Genomic DNA, 14,002 nt, shown 5'->3' on the forward strand with positions numbered 1-14,002 from the left:
ATGAGACAAGTTGATAGCATGAGCAGTACTCAGTAATTGGAAAGTCAGTTACCTTTTATCTCTTGGTTAAAAAGAGGAAGTAGGTCAGTTTCTTGTTAAAATTATTAGCAAATACTATTTATAGCATGGTAGAAATCCCTGGTGAAAGACATCCTAATTTTGACTTTCAAGAAGGAGGCAATATCTAGCTCTTTCTTATATTTAAATATATTAAGAATGCATTTGACCAATTTTTTAGGATGGGAGAGAATGTCCTTACCCACCTTAACCCCCACCACCTTACCCCACCCAATAAAAACCCCACCTAAATTAAACTAAGTTGCTAAAACATTTTTAACTACTTGTAGTGTGTATCTGCTAGAAGGGTTTGTCACATATACATATTTCAGCCACATATCATGGGTCTGTGTGATAGAGAGAGAAATATAAACTTGAGAATAAAATATTTATGGCCTGGAGTTACTCATGCCCCTTTGTTTATAGACCCCTCTGTGTATTTCTATCTCAAATATAAAACTAAAACTCTGGTGACTCTCTCTGCATTTGAGTCTTCTGGTGAAGTGATCTAAATTACCCAACCACTAAATTGAGGGCTTCTGAAATAAATCACGATATATTTATAAATATCATCATTTCAAAGGCAAGGAAGTGATGTTTACACATTCAGCTTGTTACTAAACTGAGAAGAAGTTTGTCTCAGAGGCAGCAAGATTACCCAATAGCCTTAATGTTTGCACGCATCAGAATAAATGACAATTTGGATGTAAAATACAAGAGCAAATATTTCTTAGGAAAAACTGTGGTTTGCTGCTGCCTGAGTCCCCTTTAATGCTAGATGAAAACATTCCCAAAAATCTACTTCTCTGCTTTTCTCCTAAATGACTTGGAAGGGTGGTGACATCATCCTTTGATGTTTAGAAGGGAGGAAACCATATTTCAACTAGAAAGGTTAGGAAATATTCAAACTCCTCAAACTGGAAATTTCCACTTCTGACAAGACACCAAAAGCCATTGGGCCAAACGTGCTTTCTTGCACTGCTCCACTTTCAGTTTCCTCTCCTTTCTAGAGCTGCTTCAATTCTCACCCCTGCTTTGAATGTTAACCAGAGTTCCAGGATAATTGGTTCCCTAAATAATGTTTCATGTCACACTTGTGCACAAGACCAGGGAGATCCTAGACACCACCCTGTGATGAACAGTTGCTTCAAGGAAAGTCAGAAATCCAAGGTGCAGGAGGAGCCTTTGGATCTGTCATGCTCCTAGACTCTATAAGCTCAGTTCTGAGACTTTAGGAATGAAAGCAAGAAGATTAGAGCTTGATGGATCAGGGTAAGGAGGAAAAGAGGGAAAGGCAAGGTGGAAGAAATTAGATTGATCAAATTATATTATGTGCATGTATGCTATGGCATAATGAATCACACTCTTATGCATAATTATAATGCACCAATAAGAAAAGATTAGAGCTTGAGTCCCTATCTTGTATCAGTTACAAAATTTAGAATAATCTCTAAAGGCACTAAGGACTCAGCTCTGAATTATAATTTTGTCATTAGTTCTTTGCTTGCTACTTCCACATTTAATGACTCTTCAAGTTCTGCATTTCTGTAAATCCATGGATGATTTGGTAATTTGAATCATGACTCTATACTTGAAACATGGTACTTGAGATGAATGGCTATGAATAGGCCAGTCCATTCCCCCTCTCAAGGATTCTTGTTCTCAGTTACTACTGACCAATGGGGCTCCCAGTGCCCTGAATCCCAGGCCAACATATATCTGCAATATTTGAGTCCTTTATATATTCTATTCCTAGAATTCTTATTTCCTTCAGCCAATTAAACCTACAGCTATATTATTATTAAATGTTTTGATTTCTTATTTTAATTGCAGATGGACACAATGACTTTATTTTGTTTATTTATTTTCATGCAGTGTTGAGGGTCAAACCCAGTGCCCTACATGTGCTAGCCAAGTGTTGTACCACTGAACCACAACCCCAGCCCAAACATTTTAATTTCAATAAGCAGAAAAAGAAAGCATATTGTCTGTGATTTCCCTCTTTTCTCCTGTCTTTTCAAGCCATTATTAGGTCACATTAAAAGTTCAATTTTGTTCTCTCATTTTTACCAAGGTAGTGAGATTCACCTTCTCATATCATGTCAGGTTTTATACCACCATATTTAGCATGTCTTATAAAATGTTCACATAGTTTGCTTAAGAATATAATGAACATTTCAGGACTCATTAAAAAAATGAGAAGAGATTTACAGACCCTTTGGCCCCACAGGCTCCTTTCTTATGGTGTCTAGTTCTCTCCCCCACTCTATATCCACCCCTTTCACCATCTCCTATAGCTCTCAGAGAGCTTACCTTGTGCACACATTTTTTATGCTATTGTGGGCTATAAAAAAATGTTAGAACAGATGTAGCTCTTTCTTGATGGCGTGATTTTACTCTAATGTGTAAAATAAACTGTTAGGAGTTGAATTGTGTCATCCTCGTGCCACCCCCAAATTCATATGTTGAAGTCCTCATCACCAGTTCCTCAGAATGTGACCTTATTAGGAGATAGAATCTTTACCAAGATAATCAAGTAAAAAATGAAGTCATTGGGATGTACCTTCATCCAGTATGACCAGTGTCCTCATGAAAGGAGAAATTTGAACACAGAGACACACATAAAGGGAATATGTAAAGAAACAAAGAGAAAAAAACAGTCATCTATGAGCCAAGGAGAGAGGCCTGGACTTTTTCTTCCCTGTAGAGCCCCCCAGAATCAGTCCTGCCAATATTTTGATATAATTTTAACTAAAATCATAGTATATAGTAGCTGTTGGTATAATAAAAAAATATAAATAAAAATTAGTATAATGGTTAATTTAAACTGTCAACTTGATTAGATTAAGAGATGGTGACGGTTATGAGTGTGTCAATGAGGATGTGTCTAGGAATGATTGGCATGTGGGATGGCCAACTGAAATGGAGACCCTCCCTGGACAGCACTGTCCAATAAGATGATGGCTTGGATGGAATAAAAACTGGAAGAACAAGGAAGCAGTAGCAGATGCAAGTTCAATTCTTCTTGAATGGGTTCTTGATTGCTGCTGTGATTGTCTGAGGATATCAGACTCTTACTTCTCCACTTTTCCAAAGAGAACTCTGCCAGTGATTCTCCAGAAGCCTTCAGTCTGAGACTAGGGTAGCACTCTTCAGCCTCTTGGACCACACAGGTACTGGTTCTTCCAGCTCTCCAGCCTGCTGATGGCCATTGTGGACCATATAGGCTAACCTAATACGTCCCCTTTTAATAATTATACTTCCTGTTGATTCTGTTCCTCTAGAGAACCCTAATATAATTAGAAAATAGTATGTTAATGCTGATTGTCTCTAATGAGTAGAGAAAGAGTTGTTTTAATTTTATTCTTTATGTTTCTCTTTCCAATTATTTCAGATTTTTGAAATCCAAAAATTAAGGAAGAACAAATTACAATAATTCCCAAAGTGAATCTCCCCTAATTTCTAGCATTAGAAACAGAAAGGAATCTGTTTTGTTTTGGTTTTCTTCTGTGATAGTCATGGCTACCTCTTTCCAGAGGTGAGCTGGCCTTCCATCCCTGGAATTGTCTGGACTAGAATCCTTAGTTTTCAAAAGAAAACATCAGTTCTACCACCTGATTAATAGATTCTGATCCATATGTCCTTCATTGGCATCAAAGATTATCTATACTACAGTTTCCTTTCCAGAGAACATAATCTTCAACTCTGCTCTGGGCCAAACATGCAGTGTTCCTCTTGTAAATGACCAGGTGTGTTTGTGGTTTGATGGTCCTTGGTTTTCTTTTGGTCCTGATTTCCTTCTTGTCCTCCCTACCCCACTCCCCTCTACTGAGCCTTGAACTCAAGGCCTCACACATGCTAACTTGCTAGGCAAGTGCTCTACCACTGAGCTACATCCTCAACTAACACACTCTCTTTCTCTCTCTCTCTCTCTCTCTCTCTCTCTCTCTCTCTCTCTCTCTCTCTTTCCTTTCTTACCTGCTTGCTTGCTTGCTTTATTTTTATATGTTCTTTCAAGTCTTCTAGGACAGGGAGGGGGAGGGGAAAAGAAAGCGAGAAAGAAGGGATGAAAGAAGAGAAAGTCTGTGGTAGGAATTTATGGCTGATTTCACATAATACAGGATGGAGGAGAGTTTTCTTGCTCCATTTTTTTAAAACAATCTACAGTAATTCAAAACGAACTGATATACAGAAAATAACAAATGGAAAAATTTCCCTCACTACTTGGTTTCAAGAAGAATCAAAAGAGTCCAAGTCCCAGGTATGCATACAGCTCCAACAAGTTCCTCTGTGACAGAAGCCACCTCCTAAAATGGACTATTTTATTAGAGAATAGGCCAGCTGCATTACGTCCAAATAGACAAGTCATAGAGGCAGGAAAGAGTGACTTTTTTTTCTGTGTTGTTTTGCAGTTTTATAAGTTCACATTCTCCATTGCATCTTTGCACATACTTCATTTATAGACTCTTAATTTCAGAAAAGTGAAGACAAAGATAAAAATCAGAACAAAGAGTGGGCTCTGCCAACCACCAACAGGTCAATATGTGACTGGGACCACTTTGTTAGTGGGCACTGAGAAATTTATACACAGCTGTTCAGAACCTACCCTGTTTGTACCTGTCGCACCTTTCCCATTTCCTTGTCCTCATTGGATTTCCATCATCTGCTGTTTTTTCCATTCATTATTAAATTTTGGTATCCCAACTTTGCCCAAATGTTTGGTCTCCGCGCCCCACACACATACCCAAACAGCAGTGTGCCTTGTCCTAACATTCCCTCCAGAACAATTTTCTCTACAAGATGCTGAGTCACTGAGGGGAGCTACAGACATTCTGTGGGCAGCAACAAACAACTGAGAAAACAGAATCCTTTTCCAGGACTTGAAAGGTTACTTTCAAGAGTGAGTAAATTCAGGAGGATCAGGAAAGTGGGCGAGAAGTTCATGCAGGGTAAAAGGCACAAAGTCCATTTCACAGAGTTTGAGAAAGTTCTTATTTCATAAATGAGAATGGTGTGCATGGAAAATTCCTTTATTTGGCAGGCATTGTAGAGAGTTCTCTTGAGTTCTTGTCCTGGCTCCACCTTCAGGTTTTCCACCAGTTAAATGGAAAGATGACTCTCACTCCTCCTGGAATAGAAGGGTACTGAGAGGACAAGTGTGTGAAGTTCTAAGCTTTTGGATTCCTTGAATTAGTTATTGATCTTTAGATATCTACTGCTTCAAACCCAAAGTCTTGATATATTTGAACTTTCAATTATGTATTTCCTAAAGGTGGTTCAACTAAAAGTCAACTTTTAAAGTAAAAGAATAAGGCATAACAGAATACAGAAAAAGTTTGATGCTGCCTTTAAAAATGGGTCCTGGCTGGGTGTGGTGGTGCAAGCCTGTAATCCCAGTGACTCAGAAGGCTGAGGCAGGAGGATTACGAGTTCAAAACCTCAGCAAAAGTGAGGCAATAAGCAACTCAGTAAGACCCTGTCTCTAAATAAAATACAAAATAGGGCTGGGGATGTGGCTCAAGCAGTAGCGCGCTCGCCTGGCATGCGTGCAGCCTGGGTTCGATCCTCAGCACCACATACAAACAAAGATGTTGTGTCCGCCAAATATTAAAATAAAATAATAAATATTAAAAAAAAATTCTCTCTCTCTCTCCCTCTCTCTCACTATCGCTTTAAAAAAAATTTTTTTTAAATAAATAAAATACAAAATAGGGCTGGGGATGTAAATCAGTGGTCCAGTGTCCCTGAGTTCAATCCCCAGTACTGCCCCCCACCAAAAAAGGGTCTTGGTGGCCACATGTTGCGAATCAATAATATTGCAAAATAAAAAAGACTGAAAAGGGGTATTGGTCCTACCCAAACCCAGAAAGGCTTTCCATCCAATAATGTCAATGTATCATTACAGCAGTACCTTCCTCGAGTCCTTCCTGTGTCCCAATGATCATTCCAGTTATCATTCAAATAATATTTCCTCATTATAAATATATCATCCTTTTCATCCTTACAAGAACCATATAAGGTAGACGTAACAAACCCATATTTCAAATAAGAAAATCAAGACTCAGAGAAATTAGATAATTTATGTAAAATTATAGTACCGTAAGAAGCAGATTACTGGTCCATCTGAACACAAAGCCACTCTACTGGGCTGAGGGTGCAGCTGGGTAGAGTACTTGCCTAGCATATACAAGGCCCTGAGTCCAATCCCCAGCATTGCAAACAAAGAAAAAGACACTCTACTTATGCTGTTCAGCAATATGCTACACTGACTTTCATACAACTTCCTGTTCCCAGACACCCTATGGTATCTACTGTTAGAACATACATGAGATCATGCATGTGAAACCAGGGAACGGTGCCTGGCTTATGCTAGTTGCTTACTGATTATCAAAACTTGACCATACCATTCTTTATACCAAGAACTACTGACATTTACTTTTTTAAATGTGTTATGGTTCCTCCAGTTAGATTCAAAATCCCATAGTTCATACTTCTTTCATATTCTCTTTGTGTCCGTTAGAATGCTATTGATTACGGTTCTGAATAACAGACTTACAGCCAGTTAAACAGGAAGGAAATCAATTGCCTCACCTAGGAAGATGGTCAAGGCAGGCATGTGGGGTCCTGGATTCATCAATGAATAATGTCATTAGGGACCTTGATTCATTGCTCTCTACTCCCCCATCTAGAAACTTGTTTTACCCTAAGCCTAACTACCCTCCCTGGTGAAGGAGGGTTGTGAGAACCTATAGTAACCATTGGATCACACTTCATTCCTGTCTGGGAGAGAGGAAGGCTGCCTCCCTGTGGCTCCAAGGACTAGAAAATTTATTTCCCACACAGCTGGTCAGTCTCTCCTTGCCTCTCATTGGTCCATGCTGACTTAGTTTACCCACCCAAGCCATTTACTGGTAAAGGGAGCTGGATTTTTAGAAGTAATTAGATTAATCACCTGAAGGGAAACAGAACTCATCCAGTACCCACCTCAAACCTTTACACCTTAAAGCTAAATTTCTACTCTTGAATGGATAAACAAATGAGAAATGCTTTTTTATGACTACGGGTAGAAAGTCTAGTGGGTATTCTGAAAATGGACAGTGAGTCAGCACAGAAATAAACCAAGTCTATCTGATTTCAGCGCCCATAAGGCCATACATTCTGGTTATACAGAAAGGAGAGATAGAGAGCCCCACTCACACACACTTCTTTGACTTTGACCAATCCTGTGTGACACTAATTCACTGAGATCCTGGTAGACTTCTCAAGTACAGAGGACATGAATGTACAGAAGGAAAATTAGGTCCTTAACACATCCTCTACAGCAGGTTCCTCAGGGATGATTTAAGAGGTGCCTATTCACTGCATTAAATAATACTGAATTACAGAGGAGTTAATCTCTACTCAATGCCTTTTGATCCTCCTGATACTATAGAAGTAAAAGCCAGCATACTGCTTTGAGTCTTTAAGACTCTCTAATACATGTTAATCACCATTTAACGAAGTCTTTTGCTTGGAAATGTAAACGGCATCTACCTGGACTTTTAAGCGTTGTTTTGTTTTCCTTTCAATTATTTTTACAGTTATGCTATATTTGAGGTAAGCCATATTTGTCTTTCCATTTGAGGCAGTGATACAAAAATCCCCTCTGAAAATAATCTAAGGAAAAAAAGCCAATTAAAATAATAAATTTGGAGATGAGATTATACTGGATATGTTAAAAATGATGATTGTACTATGTAGCAATATGTGCTTATGGTGAAACCCTAAAAGCACTAATGAGAGGACTAAGATTTGAAGAGCATTTGCCTGGGATAGACAATGATTGCAAATGTCCAACTCAAGAATGAAGAAAATGCTAGTGCAGAGGGCAATTATTCCAGAAGCCACAAGAGGGCACCATGTTAGTAACAGTAAAAACCACTTGAAGCCCCAGGAGGTCTTGGGCCCTGTTCATTAGAGTGTGGTCCTCAGACAGCAGTATCAGCATCTCCTGGGAGCTGATAAGAAAGGCAGATTCTCTGGCCCCACACCAGTCCCACTAAACTAGAACCTGCATTCTAACAAAGCCCCCTAATTAATTCTTATATACATTAAAATTTAAGAAGCAATAACAGGCTCAAAGCTTTGGGGCTCTCTTTGGCAACTATTCCTGGGAAGAGTTGGGGATAGGGCTGACATGTTTATAATTTTTAAGAAGTAGATTTGCCCATGAATTCTATGGTCATGCTGCATAGATTCTTCCTTTAACAGGATGACTTGGGCAAATAACTGAATTTCCATCACTTAGAATACTGCTTTGGATAAACAGATTTTTAATAAATCGTTGGATAAGTGGATCAACTATTCAGGCACACACACACACACAAAAAAAAAAAAAATCACATTTCCTGACTCAGTGTTTCTGTTTCTGCCATCCTTTATTTTGTTGGTTTGATAAAAGGTAAGGGGTGTGTGACCATACCACCCTGAATGCACCCAGTCTTGTCTGATAAAGGGGAAGGGTTTAACTGTGCCTTTTGGGTATCAACTACTTTAAAATTTTTTGGAATAAAATAAAACATAAATATATTCTCACACATAGACATATGAGAATATTCCTATAATATTTGGTGAACTTTCTAAGGACTGTTCCCCATATTTTGGTGTCAGCTCCTGCTAATATAAGACCCTTGGTGTGCAAAGTCAGTAAAGTAGATATAAATAGTCTGATCAAGAAAGATTTTATATCCTAAGAATTTCACTGGCTTCAGAACACCTAGGACTCATGGAAATCGAAGTAAAAGAACAAAACACACTTGTGTCTCTTGGCCTAAAAATCAATCGTTATTCTAGCCAAATATTAAAAATGACTTGTATACTTCAAGGTGTGGAAGTTAACACCCAAAAGGATATATTAGTATTTTCCCTTTTAACAGGTATAAGAGCACGAGATTGAAAAAGCCCTGGAATGCTCTAAAAAGTCTAAAATACGAGGTCTCCTGTCTTTCTAAGCTTTGTGTATAGCCCCATAATCACCACTTCAAATTGATTTACGGTTGAGTGGTTTCTCCATTAGCTCAGGTGCCAGAATATATGGAGGGGAAAGAGAAGTCTAATTGATGGGGTTATTCAGGCTGAGGTGAGTCTCCCAGTGTCCACCTTGAAACATTACAAGGTAACTGGTCAGTGACTGTAGAAGTAGACACTGGAGGGCAAAAGGAGGTTCTTATTACTCAGCCACAAAACCAGTGCAAGCTTTCCCCATTACTCAGGTTTAGGTAGTGCAAAGCCCCTTCCTCCTTTCTAAAGTTATCCTTTTTGTGACTTCCTCATCTTAATTTCATTTTTCCCTCCACTCACTCAATCACTTTCCTCTTCATTTATTCAATATTTTGAGCATCTTCTGGATGCTAGAAATATAGAAGGACAAACAATGGGAAGTGACTTCTAGAATGTAGGAAATGAAAAAGACAAATAGTGGCCAAAGATTATTTCAGGTAGTTATAGACAAAGAAAAGGCAAATCAATATGTTTGTGGATGTGGAAAGTGAAGAACCTTAGAGCAAGGTGCCAGGCAAAGGCTCTCTGAGAACTTGACATTTGCTCCAAGACCTGAGGATGTCACATTTGCTCCAAGCCTGGAAGGAAGAAACTTCTAATCAGAGAACAGCCAAGAAAAAAGCCCCAAGGCAAGACTGAGTTTGGCATGTCTGAGGAGCAGAATGACTCTGTGTGCCTGTATCAAATTGATCAAGGTGGAAAGCCGTATGTATAAAAATATGTTGGCAAAGATTCCATGCATGTAAATATTTCTGGTGCAAGATGTAGGTAGGTTGAGACAATGTAAGAGCACAATGTAAAGAGCTCAGAGGACCCAAGCTCTGCTCAGATACCACCTATACATACTACTTGGGATTAATTAATGGCTTTGGGGAAAGAAAATTGCAATGCATGTTGGAGCTGGGTTGACTTGGGAGTTGTATTGATGCTTGGAAATGTACTTGTTTGAATGATCTTTACTATGAACAGAAATGGTGTCTGATCTTACCCCTTTAAGATGCGTGTTTGCACATTCATTGAGTTATTTTGTGCTGCTCGATCATGGTGGCTCTTGAATTTCTACAATGTAGAAATCGAACCCACTCATGGAAAGTCATAGATATTAAAAATTTTAGAGCCATCAGTAACCGTTATAATTACCTTCTGTTGAAAATCTGATTTTTTCAGAGCATCATCACTCTTCATAATTAGTTCCATAATTTCCCCATAGAATATAATCTATTTCATCTGAAGTGCTAAAACCAAGCACTAGTAGTTGATCACTGTCTGTAATTTGCATTGCTCTTTATCCAAGAAAATATTAGTTCTTATTAGCCAGATTGAGATCTATTATGAATGTCAATGTAACTTAATTAAAGCATATTATTAATCACAGTGCTATCTTCCAGACTCAATACTTTCCCCAATGATGTTTACTTACCCAGACCTTCACTGATGAAGTGCAAAAATAAATCAGATAAAGACATTTTTGATGAGTAGGGAGATTTAAACAAAGCCTCTCTTAATGAAAAAATAATGTAATAGAAAATATGGAAAGAACTGTATCTTCTAAATCATTCCAAGAAAGGGACCTCAATACAATAAGATATTTGTTTTACTGACTCAATACCTGAACATTAAATATATTTATTAAATTCCCAAGTATTATTGCACTGCAAACTATATGTGTTAGTCAACACGTTCACACCCTCTACTAGTTTTTGCAAATTCTATTCATTATTATTTAAAATGCACAAGGCAATTTTATCCATTAGAAAAATTTAGCCACAATCATGTTTCTAATCTAGTACTGACATATGTACTGCTGGTAGCATAGAAAACTGCAACTGTCTTCTGCTTTCATGGGGATGATTGCAACTTCTTTGGGGAAAATTTTCCATTCCTGTGGAAAAATGGAAAATTTTTCATGGATTACTGGTTAGGCAAGATAGGGCCCAAAACCAAGGTGGTGTTTGGATGGCAGATGGGAGAGGTGATTGTCTAAGGACTGAGCTGCTAGACCACCCACCATGAAAGGCCATCCTCCCAGATGGAATATAGAGATTGTTATAACTTATTTGGAACTTCCTGGTTGGAGTTGTAATTATTCCAGAAACAGCTGAATTGTCATCCTAGAACTAAGGAAGGAAAGAGAAAGACAATTTGTATCTGTACAAAGGGCCCCAGCCAAAAGAAAAAAAGGTGCCAAGAAAACAAGAGAATAAGCAGTTCTTGGCGATCCTCTGAACACTTGGGAAGCATGTGGTACTTCCAGCTGTCCTGGGATGAGGGCCTGAATTATGGTAGAAAAAGAAAGAGTTGCTACAGAAGGCTGGGGAAATTTGTGGATACTTGGATTTCACCCTAATTTATGTCTGTTGAGATTCTTTTAGAGTCAAGTAACAAAAAGCAACATACACTAGATTAAACAATATACGGGAATTGGGGGCTCAAAAGACTCAAAGTCAAGAGATTTTTGTGGGAGTTGAGGTGAGATTCAGGGTGGCAGATACTTGAGGAACAATTCTTTGAGTTTGCTTCCTCTCAGCTCTGAGGGCAGGCTGGCTTTACAAGATGTCTGAGGCATCACCTGAGGCCATCTGCTCCTCATTTGCATCCAAAGGAGAAAAGAGCACTTAATAAGGACAATCCCAAGGGCTGGCTACTAGCCTGAGGTGTTAGACCACTAAAGGTGCAAAGGGGCCTGGACCACTGGACTGGTTAGACATGTCAGTGCCAGGGCCTGGACATGAAAATGGGGCCGAGCATGCTGAGGAAGGAAGATTGTTTGGAAGACAACTTTGATGCCCTGTAAAAACCTATCTGCTTCTCTGAACTTTGACATTCAGGAAGAGTCTTAGGAACTAGTTTAATATCCATTAAAATTTCAGTTAACTACTCAAGAAAAAAACGCTTTTAATTCTCTTTCCATAGCTGTTACCTAATACAATTATTTAAAATATACAAGGTCATTTTCTCAGAGTGAGACAATATCCATCAATCTACAGTATTTTTTTTTTTTTTTTTTTTTTTTTTTTTTTTTTTTTTTTAGTGAAAGTTACCATACCTAACAGTGGGCATTAGTGCCTTGATCACTATTTGAATGCTTTGCCATTTCAATCAGGAATTCTCCTCGTGACCATGACCGCAGAAGCTGGATACTGGAAGCACTTGGAGGTCTTAAGACAACAGAGGGGTTGGTTTCTCCACCCCCACAATCAGAAGCCCAAATACACTGCCAGCTGTGAAACCTGGAATGGGAGCCCAGCTGTGAAGCTCAAAAGCATTTTCCAGGACTCCCTCTGAGCATCCTTGCTCCAGTATGCAGGCTCTCCTCATAAATACCAAAAGTCTTGAGTAGGGAATTCCTGCCAGCAGCGCACAGTTGGAGTGATACTTGAAGCAGCAAACAATATTTTCCAGATGTACAGACTCAGTTTGCTGAGAGATCTGTTTGGGGAGAACAGGTTAGAGGTCAATTCCTGCTGGCTGAAGAGAGTGTGTGGCTGGCTGGTGCCCTTGACATGAATTGAAGAATTCTGTTGTTTTTGTTTTAACCCAGTGAAGAAAGAACTGAACAAAGAAGGTGAAGGTTTTAGGAACCTGGAGACCCTGAGGCATAGCCACAGGCTGGGTTAGGGTAACTTTCTTCCTGATGGATTTGGCCTTCTGCTAGCTTTCACCCTGCCAGCATGGAGGGTGGGGGTTGGGAACTCGATGGTGAATATTTGTATGGCACTTTTAAGTCTGCAGTACTACTATGAAGATATGTGAGTCATTTTCCCTTTTTGATCTTCTTTTGACTTACAGTGAAATTTGGCAAATGCTTCCCTTCTAAGAGCTTTCCTGAACTACACCTGGTAGAACTTTATTTATTGTCTATTTAGCAAGGTCTTTAAAGATGAAAAACACGAATATTTGCATTTTAAAGAATGTTGACTCCCTTGATTATGAGAATGGAAAACAGAACAAAGTTGGGTGGGAATGCATTATTTATGTGGGTTTGTTTCTAATTGATTGATCTGAATAATTTCCACCATGTTGGCTTAGATTGACAGATAGTGTATGCTGTTCTGTGGCTGCTGCTGCAGACTGGATTGGCTCTTTGTAAAGAAGGGCAGTTTTTCATCTGAGCACATTGACCTTGGACAGGATCAGAACAGATTGTCTGTGCTGTAAACTCGCCTCAATTGTTCTGAAGATTCTGTACTTCAAAAATATCTGCCTTGCAGGTGCTGAAATCCCTGGCCCTATACCTTACAGCTTTGAAGAATTCATTTCCAGGAGCCACCTCCTAAAATGTAAATATTACTAGGAAAAGTCATATATTTAGCCAACTCACATCTGGTTTATATAGAATGTCTCCTTGAATTTAATTCTTTGTCCTGCGTGTTCCAGTTCCACCCTCTCTAAATTTCTTATATTTGGATTATTCATCATTCCTATAAACTTAATTACAAAAGTATAACACACACACACACACACACACCTATTTATGTAACCAATGCCTTAAATATGTGCCACAGAACACCATGATGTATTAGCATTGTTATGAATATAAATTATAACCCCACTGATAATAGTCATGCATTTCAGCCCTCCTGAGCCCAGTGTTATATCCTATTCTTACTATTCCATTTTGCCATTTTCTAACAAAAAGAAATGCTACCCTGTTGCTAGGTAACCTTGGCAATATTGTACGTAGCCCTCTATTTTCTGTATTTTTCTGGCTTCCTTCTTGTGCTCTAATTATAATTGTTTTGCTTCTGAATTCTCTCTCCCCATTTGTGGCTTCCATTGTCATCGGATAACTGTCACCATTGAATTCAGTGATGAGAAGCCACAATTTGCTCATCCTCGACAGAACAGAAAATTGATGTGCTCTCGTGATGCCTCTGCATGCCTTCAGAGGAGTAGTTTCTCCCTT

This window comes from Marmota flaviventris, chromosome 11, assembly GCF_047511675.1.
Source record: "Marmota flaviventris isolate mMarFla1 chromosome 11, mMarFla1.hap1, whole genome shotgun sequence".
NCBI classification, from domain to species: Eukaryota; Metazoa; Chordata; class Mammalia; order Rodentia; family Sciuridae; genus Marmota; species Marmota flaviventris.